General features: G+C 39.8%; 2 protein-coding genes across 4 annotated transcripts in view; both read left to right on the top strand.

Annotated features, from left to right (window-relative positions):
• Positions 1-23,996, top strand: part of MAPK10 (mitogen-activated protein kinase 10) — a 315,557-nt gene that overhangs the window by 190,430 nt on the left and 101,131 nt on the right. The window contains exon 16 of one of the 3 annotated variants that reach the window (XR_007507810.1): positions 314-395. The exons of the other annotated variants lie outside the window; for them this stretch is intronic. The gene's annotated coding sequence lies outside the window, so the exon portion shown is untranslated. Of the gene's footprint in view, positions 1-313; positions 396-23,996 lie in introns of those variants that run through there. 3 annotated transcript variants of the gene reach the window in all.
• Positions 13,559-23,996, top strand: part of PTPN13 (protein tyrosine phosphatase non-receptor type 13) — a 127,110-nt gene continuing 116,672 nt past the window's right edge. Inside the window, exon 1 of the mRNA XM_049815289.1 lies at positions 13,559-13,808. The gene's annotated coding sequence lies outside the window, so the exon portion shown is untranslated. The remainder of the gene's footprint in view (positions 13,809-23,996) is intronic.

Below are 23,996 nucleotides of genomic sequence, written 5' to 3'. Positions count from 1 at the left end.
CTTTTCATGTTTTATCTTGGCCATTTGTTATCTTACAGTTTTGGTTAGGATACTAGACACAAATTAAATGTCTAACATTTCCAACAGTGTTCTGAAGTTTCAACACCACCAGGATATTTCTTCCACGTGATAAAATTTAAATCAGGTTTTATGGAGGGAAATCTGAAACTTATTCTATATTGACATTAAATTTTTATAAAATTATTCACATCTCTTTTTTTAGTCAAGGACAGATCCATTGGCACAAACCGTACAACCACAGTGTATCCTATTGTTTTAATAACTAACATTATATATTTTTTTTTCTTTTTAGGCTGTCAGGATGTCCATTTTGTTATCTACAGTGTGCTCCAGTTTCATGTGTTACTGTCTTGTGAGTGCTGCTGTAAATTGAGGTTGACCATTTGCATAAATGCTATGGTTCTTTTGTTACCTGTAGCACCCTGTGATTCCTCACACGTCTTAGTAGAAGTGCTACAAATCAGGACTGGCAATCTGTGAGCATACCTTAAACAAGTTGCAAATTCAGTTTCCTATGTTCAGAGCTAAGCTTCCCAGGATGGCTACATCTCCACTCAAAATCATGTGCAGAAAACCAGTCACATTCCTCTTCCCCACCTGTTTTTATCAGAAATAAGAGATTGTCAAAGGTGTTGCAAATAATGACACTAAGACGTCCATTAAGGAACTTTTGTTATGCTGATGATGCAAATTTTTTATTATTCCACACACAGTCTGAATTAAAATTTGCTGGGCCTCCCTGTATTTAAGAATCTGTAAAGCCAGATATTAATTTATTATCAATTGTAAAAAGATATCTTGCATTCCTACAGAATGGAGAAATAGAGGTAAGAGATCTGTTATTGTTTAACTCATCTATGAACACTAAAGTGTGCAGGAGATAGCAAGAGACTGAAGGTAAATTCAATTACAAAGAAAATAAAAGAAGGTACAGAGAAAATACATGTATAAAAATATTTTGTATAAATAATTCCAGAGTTTCAGTCACAGTCATCTATTTATTTAAATAGCATTACAGGACTATAGATTCTGGGGAGAAACATGCTATTCCAGAAACCTGTCTGTTCTGGTGTTTTGAAAGAGACAGAGGTTTTGGTCACAGCAGCCACACTAATGGTGTGCCAGCTGTACCAAGAAAGTGTCACTCCACTGCAAGTACTTGAAGCATATTATATGAAATATAAAATAGGCTTAACACCCAAGCATGCAGATGGCAAAATATTAGACTGAAAGATTAAGTAGCATGCTAATTTCAAGTGCATTTCTTAGACTATCTGATTTTGTTCATTATTTGCTCTAACAATGAAAGAAAAGATGTCCAGGGTGAAAAGGGAGCTGCTTTGTTTTTTTGAGAGCACAACAGATGCACATCAGAGTGCAGTCCCTTGTGTAGGAAATACATTTCAGTTCTGCAGCATTGCTAAGATAACATTAACAAAATCAGCTGAGTTTCATATTTGTTTTCTTGAACGTTTAAGTCCCTTGGCTTAAAGTGACTGTGGAACAGTCTGTGGTTTGCAGTGAAGTGTGTTTCTGAGACAGAAAAAAAATATCTGAAGTGTTAAGCAGTTACAAGTAGGCAGTACACTAAAATAACTGCTTTTGGATTATTATTCTGCTAGTATTCTGTAATAGAAAGCACTCCAGCAGTGTCATAAAAAATATCCTCTGGACCCCTTCCTGGGTAATAATTACACAACTAATGGTAAGAAGACTTTACTCTGAGCTTTAACAGGCATAGTTAATCAGTGCAGCTCCATTGACTTCAGTGTATTTATGACAATATCAGTAAATTATCTTACTTGCAACATCTCCTTTCAGTGAAAAACCACATTGTACTCCATTTTCTAAAACAGAATTCTTATTACGCTTCCTATGCTTCATACCATATTTGAACATTGGAAGTATTGGTTAGGAAGACAGACGAATGACACTGGGATTGGAGTAGACTAATGCACTTAAACAAAAACTGCTTTAAAATGAGATTTTCTAGGTATAAAATAAAGCAGATGCTGCACCACTGGTGAAAGCAACTCCCAGCTAGAGCAGGACAGAAAAGAGATGGAAAGAGATGAGCCAGTGGGTGGAAACATACAGTATGTTTCAAGTCAAAGGGTGAAACAAGTCCGTAAAGAATTAAAAACTCATGAGCAGCAAGTTTTAGTTGGGCACAGAAACGGCTAAGAAAACAACCAAGAATGAAATCATCTGTCCCCACTCCTGGAGCAAGAGTGTGGTCATGCCACAGAATTCTAGCCTCTCTGAATCTGGAAATTCTTAAGAAAGCTGCAAGAAAGGAGTGTGTATATAGGACTGTCAGTACAGAGTCTAAGTGCAGGATAGCATCAGACAGGCAAGGCAGGAAACTACCATGTGCTACTGCAAGGGATAAATTTGTTTTCTTAAGTGTTTAAGTTCCAGAAGCAGATCACATTGTCACTGCATGTGGGACATCACTTGTGAGTCAGTTATCTCCAGTGAAGCTGCCTGTACTATGTCAATTTACATCAGAGAAGACGACTGCAAGTGCAATGATATAACAGAAACCCCCTGCTCTGGATTGAAGCAAGTCAAGAGGAAGTTAATGTTTACAACTCAAATGACTGCTGATTTGCTCATGCATATAGTATTTTTTAAATTATGAAGACCTCCCTACAGGGTTTTTTATTATTATTTCAACCCAAGAAACACAAGCACAACTCTTAACGACAAAGGATTTGAGAAGAAAAAATATGTACCCACACAGTGGAATTTTGGAAGGAATACCTCCTCTTTTTGCCTTTTCCAAATTACATAAGACCGCTCTGGTCCTCCCTTTTTTTCTCCTTGTAAGTACTTTTCTTCTGACTACCATTTTATGCATAGTGATACTCGGAGTACTCCAATTTAGGGCCCAACAAGCAAGAAAATCTTGGTTTTTCTTAATTGCAAGGTACATCTGCTTTTAGCCCCCAAATTTGGGTTGTCTACTCACAGAAGAGCAACCACAGCATTTGATTTGGGTATGCTGTCACTTAGTCTGCTTGAATAATTCCAAAGACTGAATAATCAAACTATACTTGTTTTGAACAAGCATGAGCCATCCGCAGGCTCATGTTTATTTACACACACTACTGATCAGACTACTTAAAAAATAAGTTCACAATTTACATGCAGAGAAGTCATAAATCAGAGGGCAGACTTCTCCAGCTAAATACTTAAGAAACTTTTGAGCTAATGTAGCTTCAATTCTCAGCCTTGTTCCACTCACCAGGTAAGTTTCCTGAGCATTGCTGACACAGACTAGCCTACCATCAAAAAGGAGATAGTTGATTCATATTAAAATTGAGTAATGTCATGTCTGCTTCTCTTTAGAAGAAAGAAAAGTAACAATGTAATAATGGAACTTGTTAGGCTTACTTAAAATACACAGCTCATATTGATATAAGGCAGCTATACCAGCAGTAAATACAAATCTTAAAGACTATTTTTAAAAATGCTAATGTATTTCCCCAGGAACTGTGAAAAGGTAAGTTCTTCAAATTTTCAGTGATCACCAGATAAATTAATTTTCCATAATTCATGTTTTTACTCCCACTCTTACACAGCCTAAAAAAAAAATGTGGTTATTTTCCCCTGGTGATTTTGTATCTAAATCATTCCTACAGCTATCTAGCAAGGATAAGGTCATTCAGATTAAAATAAGAAATGAAAAATATATTCTTTCATTTGTTTTTTTTTTCCTGGATGTACATTATGTATGGTTAAGTTTTCTTGTTTAAATCTCTGCCTGATAAGCCTTGCAGACAATGGCTCTATTTAAACGTTGTGAAGGAAATAATTGACGCCAAATAGTTTCCTGTAATAGAAAAGAGACTTCTCCCCAAACGCATCCAGCTAAGGGTTTGGGCCACCACCTGATCCAATACTACATGTGAAACCCTCTTATCTTGAGCTTCATTTTAAACTGTCATACAAACCAGGTAAGTTAGTGATAGATTTGATCACACTGGATGTAGGTGCATTCCCCTGATTTTTATTTATTTTTTTCCCCAAAAAACAGGAGATTAAGAGAGCATGCTTTATTTATTTTCTTTCACCTTGATTTTTTTCTTCCTTTTTCTTCCTAATAATTAAATGAAAGCTGGCCAGCTTCTGCCTGTGTGAGGGTTCCAAGTCAAGAGTCTCCATGGGTTTTTAAATTATGACTCCCTCAAACCTTTAAAGTACTAGCATTTTCCACATTACCAGGCAAATACTGTTTAACGGGCAAGGCTCACAGAACTATGAGTATGTCTAGATTAGGCTTTTTCAATTTTCCCAGGTCATCCCTGGCTAAATACAGTCCTGTCATACAGAAGGATATGCCCATTCAGTCTCGGGGCAGGGAGGGAGCTGTCAAAGTCACGACACCTTGCTTTTACCGACTGCAGACCCTTTGTCAGTGGACAGCTGCTGTCTACCACATGGGTATGGAGCTCTGGTTCTCCAAAATCCTTGGTGCTGGCTCTCTAGAGGACCATTCACTATTAATGGTCTGTAGAAGGGGCAGGGAGTATCCCTACTAAGGAAGAACAATCTCTGAACAGTTAAATGAAAAGTTTACAGCTGGGGAGAGATGAAGGAAAAAGTAGAGCATCCGCTGGCAGAAAAACAAATACCGGGTAGTCAGAAAAAACAAGAGTCACTACAGAAATGGGCTATCTCTATGCAAGTCTATAGATGGAGAAGGGTCAGCTTTTCCTTAACAGGACACAAAAATTCAGTAACAAGAAAATGTACTACTGCTCTGTTCCCAAGCCCAGAAATAGTCTGATGTTCTTGAAGTCGTCAAGGTACTTCTCTATGGAATTTTGGTATGTGAGGGACAGAAAATATGTTGTGGAAAAACATATGCCAATATTTTTCTCCGTAAATAATGGCAGTTTCCCAATTCTGACCTCAGGTAGACCTACTATGATAGGGGAACACAGGGAACTAAGTGTTATTTGTAGTTGTGCTGCATAATGAAGTAATAAGAGCACTCCGTTAATAACAACCTCTATACATTTTTTTTCTTCAGCTTTAACTGCTAATGCGGTTATGATTTGCTGTCATGGCATGCTGTACAATTTGAATATACCCCTTCGACATATTTTGCGTTCATGGTAAGCGTGCCTTCCCTAGGGCATTATTTTCTGTTTCCATGCAATGGGATAAATTACAGAGATGTGGACAACACAATCAAATTCTAGCACAAGAAACAGAGAAAAATTACATGTTTTCCACTTAAATAGGAATTAAACGCTTTAAAAAGCTTCTTTGAGGACTATCATTTTAGAATGAGATGATTCTTTGCAGCAGCGGTAACAAAAGACTGTGCTGTCCAGACACATAGCAGACACTTGAATTAGTAGACTTTCCCATTCCCAACTCTACATCTATCATGGATGTGCCTGACTCCAGAGCTGCTGTGAATGTGGCAGACAAGCACTGTGTCTCTCGAGCCTTGTAACCAAATAAAAGTCTGTCTGACAGCTCCCTGGCATGCTCCTGAGCCTGTCACGCCAACCCACACCCTGACCCCAGTGACAGAGCTCTGCTCTCCTGTCACAGGCTATACACCCAGCACTCCCATGTACATTGCGCTCCATAGGCCCCTGGCACACAATCAGCTCAGCACCAGCAACTCAAATTCTGGCTAAGTGCTCTGACCTTTGCAATGCACATCCAGTTTGTTAGCTATGTATCTAGCCCCAGCTGCTCTTGCCTTCAATTGGCAATCTTTATGTGGGGTGGAAAGCAGGCAGAAGAAGCAGCTAAGGCCTGAATTCTCCTTACCTGTTCAGGGTGTATGTACTGTCTTGGAGGCATGATACAGGAACACCTGGTGGTTTTGCTGGTGTACAACCTCTGTCTCTGTTCACTGACGATATCATGCCATGGACTGCCGTGGCTCACTGGGGAAAGAGGACGTATGAAGTGCTTGCAAATTTAATGATGCTATGAAAAGGAAGGTACCACCACATGATGTTGCATCGGCCCACTCTGTATTGCTATTTCTCACACTAATGGCTTCGGCCATCGTTGCGCGGTTAATGACGATGACTGACCATAATTGACATAATAAGATGCATTCTGTTAGTGCAAAGTAGTTAGATTGTAATTAGTCACATGATAAGTATACATGGTACATTTTATGCTTGGGTTCTTAAAAATACAAGCTGCCAAACAAAGAGAGTACAGAGGTACAGTTTCTTTGATTTTTAGGTGGCATGGGTAAATTAGTTAAAGTAGTGTCAAGCCAGAGTTGCAACCTCAGAACAATGGAAGTTACTCAAAAGATCAGAACATTCTTACACTCTGACTGCACTTGTTCACACTAAATCCTATTGCAAATGTAGCCTGAAATGCTCCTTGTGTGCAATGCCCTGTAATTTCTAAACATGCTGAGTAAAGATTTTTATTTAAAAGCATAAACTAGTGGTTCCACCATAAGGAAGTATTTTACAAAGAAGCCCTTTGAAATTTTAATAAGACAGTCTTCTACCTAACAATCTCCACAGTTGCAGGGAGAAAAGGGCATGTTTTAAATTCAGAATAGTACAGGACATATTATGAAAGGTAGTGAAGTGAAAATAGATGAATAACTATAGCTATGTGTAGCCAGAAGAAAACCTTCCAGAGACTAAGCAAGAGTCTGATTCCTTCTGAACTACCAGCTCTTCTGTAGAAAGTGTGTGGGAATGGAAGTCAACACTTCCAGTACTTTGCACCAGGTTTCTTGCGTAACCCTGAATATATCTGGTCATGCCTCAGTTTTTCTTCTTTGAAACGTGAATAATATTACCTTTCCATATGTGTTGTGAGATGTAGTATTTCAGTATAGCGACTGCTTTGAAAGCTTCAAGAGGTAGGAGTTACAGATGTCAAAATATTATCAGGCATAGAAAGACACGTGAAAATATATAATTGGGATTATAAAGCCAGAATTGAAAATTAAGCACTTCATTAACAATTAACCCAAATTGTCAAGTATTTCCTTTATAGGGATTAAACAGTGACCTGGCTTTTAGGAGCGAGAAACTTTTCCAAGGGTGTGTTTCTATTGCAAACTCTTTTCCCTCTCTGCTTGTTCTAAAAGTAATTTATGGCCAGGGGATACTAAAGAAATTTCTCTTTGGGGCTAATGACTGTTATAAATTCTGTTAAGACTTCCAGTTGTGAAAGTATATAGCAAAACAGCAACATAAAAAAGACTGTCCAACATACTGCTTCATCTGCTTCATACTTGAAAAATAATTTCCAGTTAACAAAGCAGTAAAACGTTATTAAGAGAAGCAATGTGACACAGCTAAATAGAGGTAGACTTGTCCAAAAATGATTATACAATTACATTAATATAATTCTTTTAATTGCCAAAGTAAATGTGAAACTTCTACAGATGTTCAGATGCAATTCTCACAGCAGTCAGCTAGAGTGCTGGCATATGTATTACTGAAGAAAAAATTTACCAGTATAGAGGGATGCCACTTACTCTGTGTGAGAAGTTCTCTTCTTCAAAAGGAAGTATCTGTCTTTTTTTTTTTTTAAAGACACTTGATTTAAAATCCATGACTGCAAAACTAATTGGTAATTAATTACAAAAAAAGTAACATTACCATGAAAACTTGGTGATATTAAACAATTAAGAAAACAAGGTAAAGTCCTGAAAAAATGCCTGCACAAATGCACAAGCATGTACAGTTATTCCAATAAAATTAAAAGTAACCCACTTCAGCGGGCACAATTGTGTGAAAAGGTTGTAACTTCTGGGGTGGAACTCAGTCCCTTTAGTTTGACAAAATAAGTTTTGTTTTATTAGGTAAAAAACTATAATCAGATATCCCAGCACATAGCTTTTTAAAAGCTCAGTTTTGTATAACTTGAAAAAGTACATTAAAATAATCCTTATTCTTACATACAAAAAGAGGGGCATTTCTCAGGAACAAAGCAGCTTTTTGATCAAATTTATTCACAACTTTTCATGGCAAATGTAAGTAGAAATGTAAATTACAGTAGTTTATAGAGTAAGTAGGGGAAACAATAATTGTCCCCTACAGAGTCAGATTATGGTCACTGTAACATCAATGTAAATGTGGAGTAATTCCACAGTTTTTAATGTAATTACTCTGGATTTACTCTGGTGGAACTCTTGCAGAGAATGGTACCCTTAAAAGATTTACAGACAGATAGAAGAGATTGTGGCAAGTACTGAAGGAAATTCTAGCACCATTAAAGGGAGTGCAATATTTCTAAGGCATTAGATGTATTTTCTTATTCTTGTTTTCTTTTGACTCTTTGATAGTTCTTTTAGTAGTTTTTACAGGGATTCTACTTTAATTCTGTGATTCTCTCACTCTGTTTCGCTGGTGTCTATCTTCAGCCTTTTTTGCTGGTTGTTTCAAAGCATTTAATGATTCGACAGACTTGTTTGCATCAGTGTCTCTTACCATTACCTCTTCATGCATGGATATTTTAATCTTTACCAAGATATTTCATCACCTGTAATGTTAACTGTTGTTTATGTATGCTTTGCTGCTACCAAAAAATGCAGTGACACAGTTTTTGTCCCTGAAAAGATGGTATTGGGAATATAAAAAGCATAAAGAAAATACTAAGCACGATTTCCAGGACCAGAGAGTTTGTTACACTGTTGCTACAACCGGTGTCCCTTGAGTGAATGTTATCAATGATAGAAACTCCAAAAAATTCTCTTAGTTGTCAACAAAGAGAATCAGTGGTTAAAAAGTTCTGGAAAAAAGCTGGGTTATGTTAACTTTGTTTGTATTTCTTTTACTGTTTTTGCTAACTTCTAATGAAAAGTACTGTAATTAACATATTCAGTTCCCATCCCTTCCAATTAGGTGATTCCTCTGAATATGCACATATTTGCTAGTCAAAAATAGCAAAACTGTGCAATCCTTAAGGATTAGTATAAAGAACTTAGTTTCCAGTCATTTCTATCACCTTAGAAAAGTGAGATTTGATTAAACTGAAAAATTTACGTGAGTAACCTTAGGAATTTCAACAGCTCTGGAAGTGTAGTAACGTATTGCACGAGCTGTAAATGCTGGATCTAACGTTAGATTGTTTGCCTGCAGACATTTGCTTACTGAAACTGTCATTGCGCAACTTCCATTGCATGACATTAAAAACAGAAATAAAGGATGACCCCCAAATTATAGAATTTACCAATAGATAAGTATAATTTCTTATTTACATGTGTGTACTGAAGATCACTGCAAAATGTAAAGCTGTCATTTGTACAGGTCAGAGCCTTCTCCATTTAATGGAACTATGAAGCTCTTACTGTGTTCAGCAAAAGTCATACTAGCACTTGCACACAGTATGATGCTAAGTTGCATTGCAGCAACAGAGCAATGAATTCATTGAAGATAAGCACAATGCTTTTAGATGTGGGAGAGCTAGAAGAAAGGAATATTCAAAATCCAAATTGTCTGCCTGGCCTTTAAAATTTGGTCAGCCAAGAGTCATCAATTATGGAATTACAGAAACACTACAATTTTGAGAAAAATTCTTTCTTCTCCATGCCCCTTCCTCCCCGCCCCCCCCCCCCCCCAACTTGTCTAGACTTTGGCCTGTCCCTCCATACAATCTAGCTTCTGTTGGTGTGAGAGCCTTTTCTTTAAAACAGGCTGTAGTGTGGGACAGCCTTTGTGTATTTCTCATCCTTACTGACCTTTCATCTCATTTCAAATCTCAAATAAAACCAACTCCTTTTCTCCTAATCTCCCTATACCTTTTAATGTCTCTCTTCCGCTGCTCTGATTTAACTCCTGACTGTAATACTCCCAAACAAAACCTTCATTAAGATAGACTCCAAAGTTAAATGCAGAAAGGACCTGTTTGAACAAGTAGTTTCTGTCTGGGCAAGATTGTTCTCTACTGTGTATTTACTACTATTTCAACCAGCCTGGTTTTAAGTATCTAAAGCTAATTAGCTTCTGTAAATTAGATTTTCTTGAAGATTATCCTCAAGAGCTGTAATTCTTAGTGTAGAAAATATTTTCCTAGTAAAATCTCTAATTTTTTTCTCTTGTACATGGTACATATGTAACTATACTCCCAAATACATTTCAGGCCTCTTTTCTGCAACTGTACTGATACAGGGCTAACAAGCACACTTTAAACCTCGCTGGCATTAGCCTACCAGATGGATTTCATTGCAGATGGGGACCAAAAATACTTGCTTCCTCTCACTGGCATCCAGCCTCATCAAATGTTTGTAGGCAGTATTCTTCCTGTCCCTTGATTGTCATTTAGCCAAAGAACATAAAATGGCTAACAGTTCTAAAGGGATTTGTGAATCAAGCTGCCAAAATTCCGACACTGCTTATTGTGTACTTTTTGAAAATAAGGTCCCTGTTTGGGCACCAGAACTGGGAGACACCCAAAATTAATTGTCACTTTTGAAAATCCCAGTCACTGTACTAAGTCTTAATCTTTCTCAGAGATTTAATCTTTGTGGTAGCTATTTCTCTTTCCTGCTTCTTTCCGAGCAACTCATGTTATTTCCTTAGGATCTTTTAGATAATATAAGGACAACACCTAATACCCTAATACGGTTTAACTCTAAAAGAAGATACTTTGCAGGCCAAGAACTTGTGTGTGAATTGCCCTAAGATGCAGTTATGTCGGGCATTTTTCTTTTTGTTAATATGGTTTTCCTTAGTTGCAAAGTGTGAATAGTAAGACTTAGTCTTCCTCTAAACTGACCTTTACATGTACACTGCAGCGTGTCACACAATTTTTGACTCCTCAGTTACCCATAAACATGAGATTAAGGGAGGGTTCTAGTTTATGTACAGGTTTTGTCCTAATACAGTCAAGGTGTGGCCAGACATGCATCCCAAACCAGGAATGTGGAGGTGCTCTTGAATCCCTCAGTTTAGACATAGATAGAGGCACACCTGTTTATTAAGGAAGTTTCAGCAAGAACAGTAGATAGCATAATTTGGCTTTTTCCCCCACCCCTAAGCAAAGTTGCACTACACTAAGCAAAAGCTATGAGTAAATGATGCAAGATACTGATGGTAGAGTAATTGGAATATATTTATTTGCCAGACACTCTCTGCAGAGGAAAATTTGAAGTTTGTAAGTCTGGTTAGCATGGACACCTCCTCTGAACAGCTAAGGAGAAAGTCACACTCAGGAATCTATTAAGTTAAGTACTGGCACGTCAGTCTTTGCAGTAAATGTACATTGTGTTCATGACAAATGGCACAAGTGCCACACTGACAAAAGCCATTCCATTTTTCCAGAGTGGAGACAGTCCAAGGCATCAGGTTTTGTGCACAATGTGTTATGTCTTTCTTTTAGTCAGTGATGTAAGAAGTTTCTAAAGTTATGACATTTTCCATGTATTTGCTCCCTGTGAAATGCACAGTAGGTGAAGACAGAAATTATATTTCTCTAAGCTCCAAGCTTCTTTGTTGAAGATGTTTAATTAAAAAAAAAAAAATCAAATAGTCTAATGAGATAATTGTTAAGGCATTCACATACATTTACAAGGCTAAGGAAAATGCTGTCCCAAACAGATGCTCATTAGTACAATGAAGAACAAGGAACTAAATCTTCTTCAGAGGAAAGTAAATTACAATCAAATTTGCAGTCTTTTAAGAGAGGTGACTTTTGGGGGAGGAGACTTCTATAGTCAGAGGCATATTCTAGTACAAGACAATATTGCCTTATTATGTAGGTTGGGTTTTAACACATCTGAAAGTCCTATTTTACTCATTCTGTTCACTTGAAATAATAATGTATCTTTGCAAAAAACCATATTCCTACAAAGAGTTCTTTCCATGGCCCATCTTCAAATACAGTAAAAAAGACAGAATATATAGTAACATGGGTTATAGCAACTATAAATTGACCTGAGGCATGGAAGCAAAGTTTTAGGATAAAATCTACTACAGATCATCAACATCCATTAAAAAAAAAATTATTACTTCAGTAAGACACTAACCTGTCGAAAGAGGAGGTGGACCCTCGCCATGGAATGTCTAAATGTACAGAAATCAAAATGAGGTCTTGTTGGAAATGTGGATACTAATATATTCAGTTCACCTTAAAAGGTAAGTAGATAGTTATCAACTTAAGGAACTTGTATTACATGAAAATAATACCTAAATTACATAACCAACAACATCTCAGATTATGGTAGCCTCTTAAAATGTTAATTAGTTCTACTACTCATCTTTATTTTTGTTCTGACTTACAGAAAGTCACTGACACTATTATTTATGGCAGAGTCACTTTCATGCTGAGTCCTTAATACATTAGTTAGTCCAAAGGAATTAGTATTTCATTATGAAACAGTTACAGCCAAGCATTTTTTATTTATTCTAAAGCAACTGTTTCCACAAAAATGTGTTGGTTTTTGGTGGTTGTTTTTTTTTTTTTTAATAGAAACGATTCTTCTAGACTATCATTCTGAAAAAGTTCATTTCCACATACCCCGAATTTGGGGCCACATCTGTGGTGACAGTATTCTTTGCAACTAAAAGTAGTTTTCCTATGCTGTGGCTATTTCCTTTCACAGTCTGTCTCCACCAAGGAGGGAGCTCGTGCAGAAACCCCAGAGGAACCCACCGGCGAAGCTCCAACCCCATGGCACAAGTGGTCAGTAGGTCCTCACAGTGGATCTCACATTCCAAGTGGAAAAAGAAGCCTTATTTTTTAAAAAAACTTTTCAGCTAGCCAAGTAGACCTTTTCCTCACCACAATTCGTCTGACAGGCTACAACCAATCGGCCATATTTGAAAACTTTGCCATTAAGGCTTTAGCTTGTGTAAGTTTGCTTTGTGTAACTTTCCCTCCCCTCCCCCCCGCCCCCGAACAGTGCAGCAACGCTTCAGCTAGTGATGGGAAATTAAACGTCTGTCGATGGATGGCTCCCCTCCGGGGTTCCCCATCCCTTCAAGTACCTTCAGGGACGGGTGACTCTCCGAAAGGTCAGAGAACCAAGAGTGCCAGTGTCAGCGCCAAGGCCTGGGAGCAGCCAGAAGTAACATCACCCGCTCGAAGAACCGCCTTGGGGCCCAAGGCCCGGTTGCCGCTACCAGCGCAGCAGTTCACCCGCAAGAAAGTCAATTCTCAAGCTACCTCCGAGCTCCGGCCGGACGCGGAGGGCGGGAAGGGGCCAGGGCTGGGGCCGGGCGGGGCGCAGAGGGCGGGAGGGGGCCGGGGCCGGGGCCGGGCCGGGCCGGGCCGGGCGCTGAGGGAGAGGGCGGGGCCGGGCCTGTGTCAGCAGCTTCCCCGCCGCCTCAGGGGCGCGAGGGAGGGAGCGGTCGTCGGGGGCGGAGGGCGGCTGCGCGGCCGCCTCCCCGCGCTGCTGGCGGCCCTGAGGGGGGCAGCGGCGGCGGAGCGGCGTGGAGAGTGAGCGGGCAGCGAGAGGGGAGGGCCGGGCCGGGCCAGGCCAACGGGGCCGGGCGGCCGCGGTGGGTACCCGCGCCCGCTACCCGGGTCGGAGGGGCGGCTGCTGGCGGCGGGCCGGCCGCGCGCAGGAGGAGGGAGGGAAGGAGGCGAGCCGCGGGGCGGGGAGCGCTGCCGCCCCCGCCCTCTCCGCGCCGTGCGGGAGCGGGGCGCCGGGGCCGGCGGCCGGCGCGGGAGGAGATGCTGCTGCTCCGCTCTGACTCCGTCGCCGCGCTCCCTTTCAGGCGCCGACCGCAACCTTACGCGAGCGCTGCTGCGGGGGAGGGCGAAGCTCCGGACTCCTGGGCTCCATCACCGCCCTGCCTGCGCGAACGGCGTCTCTAGACCGGCCGGTAGGTCCGCGGCTCCCCGGGCCGCTCGTCGCTGCGCGCCGGGGAGCCCTCGGCGGCCGCGCTGGAGGTGCGCGGCCCTCGGGGTCTGGGGGGGCAGTCCCGCGGGCGGACGACCGCTTAATGGGGCGGCCCCTCCGTCGCGGGGCGGCTTCGCTCCTCGCGGCGTGGCGGGGGTGCCGGCGGGGCCGGGTGAGCGGCAGCCCCCGCGGCGAGGGGTCAGGCTGAGGAGGGGAGGGGAGGGGAGGGAGGGCGGTGGGCCCGGCGGGGCTGTGCGGGCAGGGTGAAGTGCCGGGCCCGCGGCTGTGCGGTGCTAGCGCAGGGTGGCAGCCCCGGCCGCGCAGCGCCGCGGAGCGTGGGAGGAGGGAAAGAACGGCTGCACAAAGCGCGGCGGGGGGTGTTGGCTCTCCCCTTGGACTTCCTGCCCGGGTCGCCTTGGGGGTTGAAGTGGGCTTTCGGCAACAGCAGTGCAGGCGCGGGGGTTTGCGCCTGCCGGCGGCGAAGGGCTCGTTTTTGCTCAGGCGAACCAGGCAAAGCGACACCACCCCCCCCCCCCCCCCCCGAACCTCTTAAGAGAGGGAAGCTTTTTGCCTTATTAACGTTTTTGGAGGAACAGAAACGAAGTATAAATCTGTTGGGCGGTGATGAGAAATAGCGTAGGTTTCATTGGCTTTTTATCTCCTAGCAATCGACACCTCCGCAGACCGCAGGATAATCTCTCTCATATTCTAGATTGTGTCATTCTCTTTAAATTGCATGTTTAAAACAACAAAGGCAGTGACTTCATAGGGAACCGCCAGGAGCTGCTCTGTACCCCTCCTATTTATTGGGGAAACATTTGGGAACCGGTTTGGTTTTGTAGGTGGGATCACAAGTAAATGTAGGACATGAAAACTGTAAGGGTGGTTGCAGGTAATCTCTGTCTAGCCATCTTATTAAGGTGTGAGTTTTGGAGAAGGGAATATGAAAGTCTTTGCATGTGGAACTAGCTGGGGCAGTAACCATGATCAGTTCATGAAGCCTTTTCAGTGGGAAGACAACATGTTTTATGAAACTGTACCTTGAAACTGGGTCAGAATATGCAGACTTTCTCCTGGGGGCTGAACCTCATGCGAGAAAGCCGTCATTGAATACATACGTACCTAGGTGTCTTGACTCCCGGGTCATTCGTTTGGGCACAAGGCTAGTGAAGTGACGACATTTAATACCTAAAGTAATGACTCCAGAGCAGGACTGCTTTCTGTGTTCAAATTATATATCAGGCCTCTGACTGATACTCTGCCTGTACAAGTCTGGCTTTTGATCACCAGAATTATGTTTTGAGGACATTTCTGCAAGAGTTAGAATCAACCAGGATACAGATACAAATAGGAAATCTGCTTAAATAGTTTGGTTCTTGTGCAAGAAATACTGATGAGGAAAGCGTAAATCTAGTCTTAGAATCTTTGCTAGAGCAGTTACAACAGAATTTGCTACCACTGCTAGTGCTATCAAACTTACCTATCTGTTCAGCTTTCACACTGGGCACGCGTATTTCATTCATACGGAGTGTCTTTTCTTTTATCTGCCAACAAGCACGTCTTTCCATAAACAATTTTTAAATGTAAGCAGTAATTTGAAGAAAGAATGATAACAAGAGGTAGAAAAACCTACAGCCTAACTTTTAAAAATATTTTATTACTTGTTTTTAACCTAACAATCCTGTCTGATAACTGGAAAAGCACATAACATCTATTTCTCCCATAATGGAACTTTTGCTGTTGCACGTGGAGGTTTTGTATTGATTTTTCTTTTTCCCTATTCAGAGTGTGATTTATTTTTTTTTTTCATCTCTTAAGTTAAAGGTGCAGTAGAAGTAGACACTTTTGAATATACCAGATGTAAAAGGAGACAGGCTGTATTACAGGGCGTTGTTATAATGGCTTAATTTAAAAAAGGTCTCTTCATTCTGTGACTGTTGTTGAGTGGAGTTGAAGGCTATGAGAGCCACAGACTTGAGGACACTTGAGTGGTTGCAGGAGCATGCATGAAACAAGGAAGTATCTGTGGGAAGATGGGCTGGATGTTAAGGGATAAGTGAGTGCACAGCATGTATTTTCACCAGGATAACAGGTTGCATGAAGAGGATAGCATCCAGTAGTCTTTTCGCAGCTTCACGAGCCTTTGGAAGTAACAATGGGCTGCAATATGGATGAGTGGTAAATGAAGACTGTAACTGGTCATCCTGAGCCTGTGATAACTTGTGCATAGCATTGTCATTTTGGATGCCTCGAAGGGAAGTAGTGAAGAAGCCTAGGAAAGGGAGGAGATTGCATTCCTGCAGGTGAGAAGTTATCAAGGCACAAATGTTGCGTTTGCTTGTTCTAGTGGGAAGGAAGGTGTTGTGTTCTTTGGTTTTTTTCCTTTATGGTGGGATTTTTTCAGCCATGTGGCTCTTATAGGGTAGGTATCACAGTGAAGGACTGCAAGTCAAAATGCAGTCTTTTATCTGTTTACTTTTTAAAGAGCACAGCAAAGCAAATATTTTCACTTTTACATGTGGAACAGAAATTATTTGGCACATAGCTATTTTCCTCCCAACAGAATGCAGGTATGAACAATAATAATTAGCAGTTGTATAGTACAATAAATCTTCAAAGTGCCTTCAAATCTTAATCAGCAAACCTTAATAGCATGCTGTTCCTGCAAGCGAGGTAAGTAATTAGACAGATAAAATGAGACTGGGCAGACTCTTAAATGGAGTTTATTGTTGAAGTGCCAGTCAGTTGGACAAAGCTCTTCTTTATCACTGAATTCTCTGAATACTGCTGTACATTAAATGGCTTCAAGTATTTATGTGTTGAAATACATGACAATATGGCCCAGAGGGCCTGGTTAATATAGACATTCTCTTGTTCCAAGTCCTTTGCAGTTAAGGAGTCCTTGCACTCAAGAGTCTCTCTAGTGGTTGTTCCAGAGCACCTGTCAAGACTTAATAACTTGAACAAGAGTAAGGTCAGCTCTTTAAGGGGAATTATTTTCTTTTGAAGAGCTTTCCAGTTTACTAATGTGACAAGCCAAGAACCTTTTAGTCTGTTGATGATACTGGTAAAACTCAAAGTGATTTTGCCAGGGGTCTGTTCAACCTAAGAACATGTAAGTATTGATCTGGCTGTTGCATTTTGGACATTTGAGAGGGAGTGTTGGTTAGCAGCTCAATGCTCTGCCAGTCACTTTTTTTTTTCTCTGCTTACAGAAAAACTGGCTGGAATTTTACTGTTTTAAAATGAGCTAGTCAGTGAGACAAAGAGACTGAAAAGAAAGTCTTGGGGTAGTGTGTCATGGTGCAGAAAATATTTGTAAGCAATTGCCCTAAGCTGTTGCTTACCATGGGACAAGCATGGACGGAAAGCTATGAATACCAGAGTAAGTTAATGTTGTATGTCGCCAGTTAACTATTAATGAAATCTGTGCATCTGTAAAGAAGGGTGGAACTTCTGAAAGAAGTGTTTCCCAGCCCCACCTCCTCCTGAAGTGTAGAGAAGGAAGCTGGCATTTACAGATGGGAAGGGCAGAAGAAGACTCTTTGGTGCCGTTTTTATTTTGTCCGGGCTTCTCTTTCTCCTATCCCAGTTAAATACATGGTGAGCAACTAGGCATATTCTTTGTGCATTATTATCTATTAAAATGCTTTCATAAAAGGCAATGAATTGAGTAGGCTGCCTTGGGACAATGATATGCCTTGTGAATTTGAAATCCAATTGCCAGGATAGAGATCTGCTCTAGTTAGCTTATGAAACTCCGTAGGAAGAATAACAGAGGTGAGAAGGCTTTGTTCTCAGGGTTTCATCTGTTGTTCTTTATCTTTTATGTGTAAATTTAATATGCCACAGAAATGTCTGCAAGTAACATGTCAAGAATTAAAGGAGACCTAGTATTAAAACTGCTGATTTTCAATTGCTAGTATTTATAGGGAATACTGTAGTTTTGCAGGACATTGAGTGTTTTTGTAGATGACAGGGTAATGTCAGATTTAGGTCTAGGCATTGTGTCAGCTCATTGTTCCTGCTTCAGTCTGTTGTTAAATTAGATGAGATGGGGCACTTGGAAAAGAGAGGGAAGCTTTATCTCCCATTTCGTAGCTAGCAGTAAAGCACAGGGAGAAGAATTAACTGACCTAAAAATGATGAAAACTTAAGTGTGCAAGTTTGGAATTGAACACAAACTTTTTCATGACTTAATCCAACACTATCAAAAACCACATCACTTTTTTCAGTAGTCTCTGAGATGAAAATACTTTGAATTTCTGTGTGCTTCTACTCTGTCAGAGGAAGGATATGCTTTTCTGGGGTGTTCTCCCAACTCTGGATAAAGAATTTGTTTGTTTCTTGAAAACTGTCTTAGTGGAAAACGTTTGTCTGTATCTGTGGGAGGGAATATCCTATAGAGCTTGCTGAAATTCTTGAAAGTGAATCTGAAAATGGTTTTCATATGGTATTGATATCTTCTCTAACCAAGTATTTGTATGTAGTGTAGGTACTTGATTTCAGGCACATGTGCAGCGAAGTACCTCAGAAGTGGCATATCTGAAGTCTGTTTTACTTAGAAAAAAAAATAATCTTGAACTGAAACACTATTTGGGTGACTTTTCTTGAACAGTGCCATTGTAGGTGATTTATATTTGTGCTGTAAGCTTTAAATTGATACTAAGTTAAATAGGAAACACTTCTGTTTAACTCTCTTTCTCGATTAAGAGAACTTAAACTGAGTCTTTTTCCCATCAGACCTTTCCCTGAAATTCAATTTTGTTTGCTGCTCTATAATTTGTCAAGGGGAGAAAAATGTTAGATCATACAAATTCCTCATGTTTCAAAGGTATAATGTGCTTTTCATCATAGTGAATACTAGACTCTTACTGGATAAATCAGTGCAAATACCAGGTTCTTCTGTATTTCATATCTACTATCACAACAGCTGTAAAAGCTGTTTTGACTACATCTATATATGTGTGTAGGTGCAGCTGATGTTCTTTAGCAGCCAGATGATAGTAGTCTTCCTAGTAGGTTCCAGGATGTCCTTGTGTGTTGGAATCTTACCACCACTGCTGCGTGCTGTATAAAACTAACGATACTCGTTCATTGCAATAATGTAGTTATGCCAATGTATTAGAAATTGTTGCACTTTCTGTTGACTTAAATGCTATTTCAGAATCAACATTCAAAGGCATAAAGTTGTTAATGTAAATAATATTTACAGTAAAGTTGCATGCTTGGAGATGTAAGCTTCTGAGTCTCATGTCCATTCTGTAGTCTGTCTTTATTTTTATTCATGTAATAGCTAGTGTTGCACTCACTCAGCAGGCCCTCAAAATCTATTGCAGAAAAAACCCAAGGAACCGAGTGCAAAGGTTTTCTAAGTTATTACTGAGTACAGACAGAACATGGCTTATCTCATTATCTCAAGGGTTATAGACACTCTCATTTGCAGCTCCCTGTTTGGGCAGGGGAATTGGTTCCCAGTGATTAATTTTATGTTTCGGATGAGAATTTTTCCCTTTTTAATATTGATATCTTTAGCATCTTAATAGCGTGTGTAGATTGGCTACTGTATTTTCAGGTTTTCATATAGACAGGAGTGGCTACAAGGAGGGCATAAAAAACCCCCAATAAACCTATGACGTTGGTGGTTCCAGGGCTTTCTTAGGGTCACCAGGGAAAGGTAATAGGACTTGACTTGTAAAGCCATGTCTGCTGTGCAGCAGGTATTCAGAGACCCTGTAGGACATTGCTACTGAAATATTAACTACAAAATTTCCAACTTGAAAGCAACCTTACTTGCTGTTAAATGTGTTCGATCTTTCTTGATAGGACTGTTGACTTTTTCTGCTAACTGCTTCTACATATTGTAATTTTAAAAGATTAAATGAACTAAAGAGGGGGCTAAATTAGAGTTTGAAACTTAAACTGTTAGAAATACTTGTGCTTCCTAGCAAAGTCGTGCCTGGTTTAAATGATGTAAGATTTGGGCTTGCATATTGCCTTAAGTAATAGAGGCATGAAAAATGCAATATTTAGATTTTTATCCATGTCATACATAGATAGTTAGACTTTATTTACATTTTCTACCTAGCTTGCTCATCGGAGTATCAGTACTATAAAAAATCTTGCTGATTCTTCTTCTCTTGTCACAATTCATCAAGTGCAACAGTATATTATTACTGATTTTACCCATTTCCCTACACATAACTTAGTGTTTCAACAAAGAGAAAAGTTAGAAGGGAAAGGGAGAGGATGTTTTGCCTTTTAGTAATTTTACTGTAAAATCAGTAAGTGGAAAATCCCTTCCTAATGCTTAGGATTATGGTCAGTGAAGTAATAGCTCGCTTTTCCCAAGTCAATGCAAAGCTGTATTTGCCTTTAATGAATTAACTTGGGAGTTTGGATCCCAGGCAAGTAAATGGTCAGTACAGTTAGTACAATTGATACTTTTATTCTTTAATTTTTCATGTCAATGAGTAACAGCACATGTGTTATTTCGAGAGACGTCTCTGTAGTATACGTCTCTGAGTTGACAATTGTGTGGTTAGGTTTATGTAGAGTTATCCCTCCAGTAGCCTAATTAAAGACTATATATAACTTCCTTTAATGGTATGTTTCAACAGGTGATAAATACTGTTTTCTGCTTCAGAGGTTTTGTTATGGTATTTCTTTCAAGTGTTCTAGTAAGTTTTAACTATTTTTCAATGAGGTGCATTTTTTGTTTGTTCTTCTGAAGCCAGTTTGCTTTCATCTTCTGTAAGTCTCAAAATTGGACTTCTTCACACTAATTTGACTTACAGGAAATAAGGGAGTGCTGCCTGTATGCATGTATTAATTAGCGATTTCTTTGTCAATAAGCGTTCTCTGCACTTTTCAGTAAAGGGTTTATCATCTCAGGTAGGTTTTTAGGAGGAAACAGATTCTGTCCAGCCTTCACAGACTCTTGTCTTCTAGAGTTCTTGTATATTTTCAGTCGTCTTTTCTCTGTTCTTAGACCAGTGCCCTGCACTTGAAGGAATTTCCTCTTAACCATTTGAAGGAGAGCTTCAGAAACACTTGTAGGAAAAGCCAGCTTATTGATTAGTGTTAGGAAATCTATACAAGGATCAGGAGAAAAAAATGATAACACATCTAATGAGTCCTCTTGAAATATTAAAAAAAAATAATGTTGCAATTTAGGGAAAATTAAGATTTTAATGAAGTTTTTCCATAAAAGTAACTTTGACATTTGTGTGTGCTGGTGTTTGGCATCAGAATTGATACACCCTGAAGAGCAATGAGAATCTCCCTGCTAACTTCACTGGAAATTTGAGTAGGTTGCAAGTGGAATACAAATGCTGTTGACATCCTTATTGTAACATTACAATAGATAATGCAGTATATTATCTGTATGTCTGTAAACTGAGAAAAAGTGTTCTCATGGAAGTAGCAGTTGTGAAATGTTAAATGGCTTGTGTCTGAAAAAGGAAGAAATTATTTAACAAGCTAGCTAGAATATACTTGTGCAGTACCTGGAAGATTTCAACCTAGAAGGCCTAGCTTGTGAAAACAGTGTTAGAAAAACAGTATTTTTTGGCACTGCACACAGTTTTAAAAAGGAAGGCGGGGAAAAGAAGGAAGGGGGGGAGGGGGAAAGGGTGGGTTCATTCAAAGTGTGCTGGGGCACATTCAGTTCCCTTTAGTCCAGGTTTATGGGCCTTACTGCAATGTTCCTACCATCTCACATGCTGGTGGTGGAGGCTTCTGTGAGCTGAGGTTTCTCCCTGATAAAGGTTGGGATGAGTTTTCAGACCTCTGAACTTGCAAGTACTTCTGGGTCTCCCAGCTTAGTGGTCATGTTTAAGGCCTTCAAGGGTTAATAATTATCTGATGTGTGGTGTGATTTGTTTGTTTGTTTTCTTGGATTTTTTGTAGGTTTTTTTAGAACTGTTGGTCTTCATCCCTTTTTATTTGTAAGGTTGTTCAAGCTCCAAGAATCAGAAATCTGCCTGGGAAGTCCACTATAATGATCCATTTAATAAGAATTGCAGGAAATAGATGCTGCAAGTTTTTGAGGAAACCCCAAAACATTAGACTTACGTTTCTTTCAAGAGGTTTCTTCGGATGCTATTTATCTGGCAAATGTACATGCTCAGCAAAACAAGCTAATTCCCAAGAACCTTAAATTTTGAATAGCTTAGTTTTCCAGTGTGTCCTGTCATTGCAATCCCTGGAATGACCTTAATGAAGAATTTAAAGATTATCTGATTATAAAGATTTGCTAGCTGGCAGTGATGAATGTTTGTTTCATCAGCTATATAGACTCATTTATTGAGTGGCTTTGCAGTTAGGTTATCGCATGTGTGGAACAGCCAAATCAGCCTGGAGCTTTAAGCACATGGGCTAATGTATAGAACTGAATCACTGAAAAAGCTTTGCAAAGCTCCTTTATGTTAAGTTAAAATGTGTGTGCTCACGATGATTATTACAAGACTGGTGTTTCAGGAGAGTGTGATACATCGTAAAAATGAACTAGTTTTTTCCTTCTTGTTTGTTTTCGGTACTTTTTGATAGCATTCTATCATGTTAGCAATAGTGTTTGCTTTAATCTGTTGTCAACAGTTCCAGCAGGAGCAGTTTTCTCCCTTTTTCATTGCTCCCTGATACAGTTCTATCTTCTGTGAATTTGAGGAATGTGGTATGTAAAGGAAGAAAACCTGAAGCCTACTTTTTGTTGTTTTGTCACAAAATACTAAGGAAAAGCTGAAAAAGGTTTTTATTATAATTTTGTAATTTTAATTGCATGCATTGTCTTCAGAATAGAGAACATTTTGTATGCTGGAAGATTGTTTGGATTTGTCACTTACTGTGGTGGTAGTGCACACAGCAAAGGTTGGTGGAAGAAAACATTTTCTGTTATTTTTGGTAGCCGCAAACATTTACTACCGAGTGGCTGGTAAAAGTCAGGTGACCATGAGGCATTACGGAGTCCTTCAAGACCCTTAGTATGTTCTTCTCTAGTGAAATTTGAGAAGGTAGGTTACTGTCTTTACAGCACACAAAAGAAAATACTCTTAGTGAACTGCTTAATTACAGCTGTCTTATCGGAACAAAATTTCATGTGGACTAAAAGTGTAAATGTTCAGAAAAAGATTAGAGAAATTAACAGAACAGAGACCATTAGTGACTATTAGATTTGACTATGCAGCTCTAACCTTTAGCTGAGGAACTCAATAAACTGGTGATTGCCAGGGAAGGGTGATGGGAGAGGTGGTCTGATCCAGTATAGTACTTCCTTTATTGGACATTGCTTAGGCTTCTAAATACCAAAAGAAATAGGAAGCTCCTCCAAACTGAAAACTTCTTTAACCTTTTTTAAAAAAAATCTCAATGAGAAATCTTCTGTGATCTGCCTTTGAAGCTTGTATGTGTCCATATTGGCTGACTTGCTATTCAGAGAAGAGCGCTAGGAATTGAAGGAATCCAAACACGGGGAACTGCCATGCTGTCCATGAAAGTCTGCATTACAGCAGCATGTTGGTTGCAGTTAGGTCAGTGCTCTGGATTAGAAGCATCAGCAGTGGTCATGGCTATACCTGAAAGATGGGAGAAGTTTCTACCTGGCTTGAAGAAATATAAGCTGGATGTTGAGCTGTCTGCTTCAAGCTGAAGTTCCTTGCTTGTTTTTTCATCCTTTCTGTCATGGAATCCTTCTTCCCTCTTCTTCAGACTCCTTAAGGAGGGATTAAATGATGGATAGTCAAGTAATCAAGGGCCTTAATTTTCACGCATACAACTCTAGAGTAAAAATAGTTGCTCAGGAAGAGAGGACAAAAAGACAGGAACATCTTGGTGATACAAGTTTCGGTTGCAGTGTTAGTTATTTAAGAGGAAAGTGAAAATATACTACTTGATGAAATAATAAAATAGATTATATAAGTAATTTTCATTTTAAATGGTACCATATGAAAAGCACAACAAACAACTTGTGGAGACATAAATAATTTCTTTACAGATGAGAAACACATTACTTAAGAACTGAAGGGTATTCTGCAATGATAAAAGGCATTCTTTTCGATCTTGCTTGCCTCAACATCAGATTCTTGTTCTCTGTTGATACTAGTGCATGTGCTGTTTTGTTGTGTGTGCTCTTTGGCCTTGCATGCTGAAATAAGCATAGACTAGTCAAAAAGAG

This window comes from Accipiter gentilis, chromosome 12, assembly GCF_929443795.1.
Source record: "Accipiter gentilis chromosome 12, bAccGen1.1, whole genome shotgun sequence".
NCBI classification, from domain to species: Eukaryota; Metazoa; Chordata; class Aves; order Accipitriformes; family Accipitridae; genus Astur; species Astur gentilis.
Note: the sequence above shows the minus strand (reverse complement) of the source record. Positions and strands in the feature narration are given on the sequence as shown.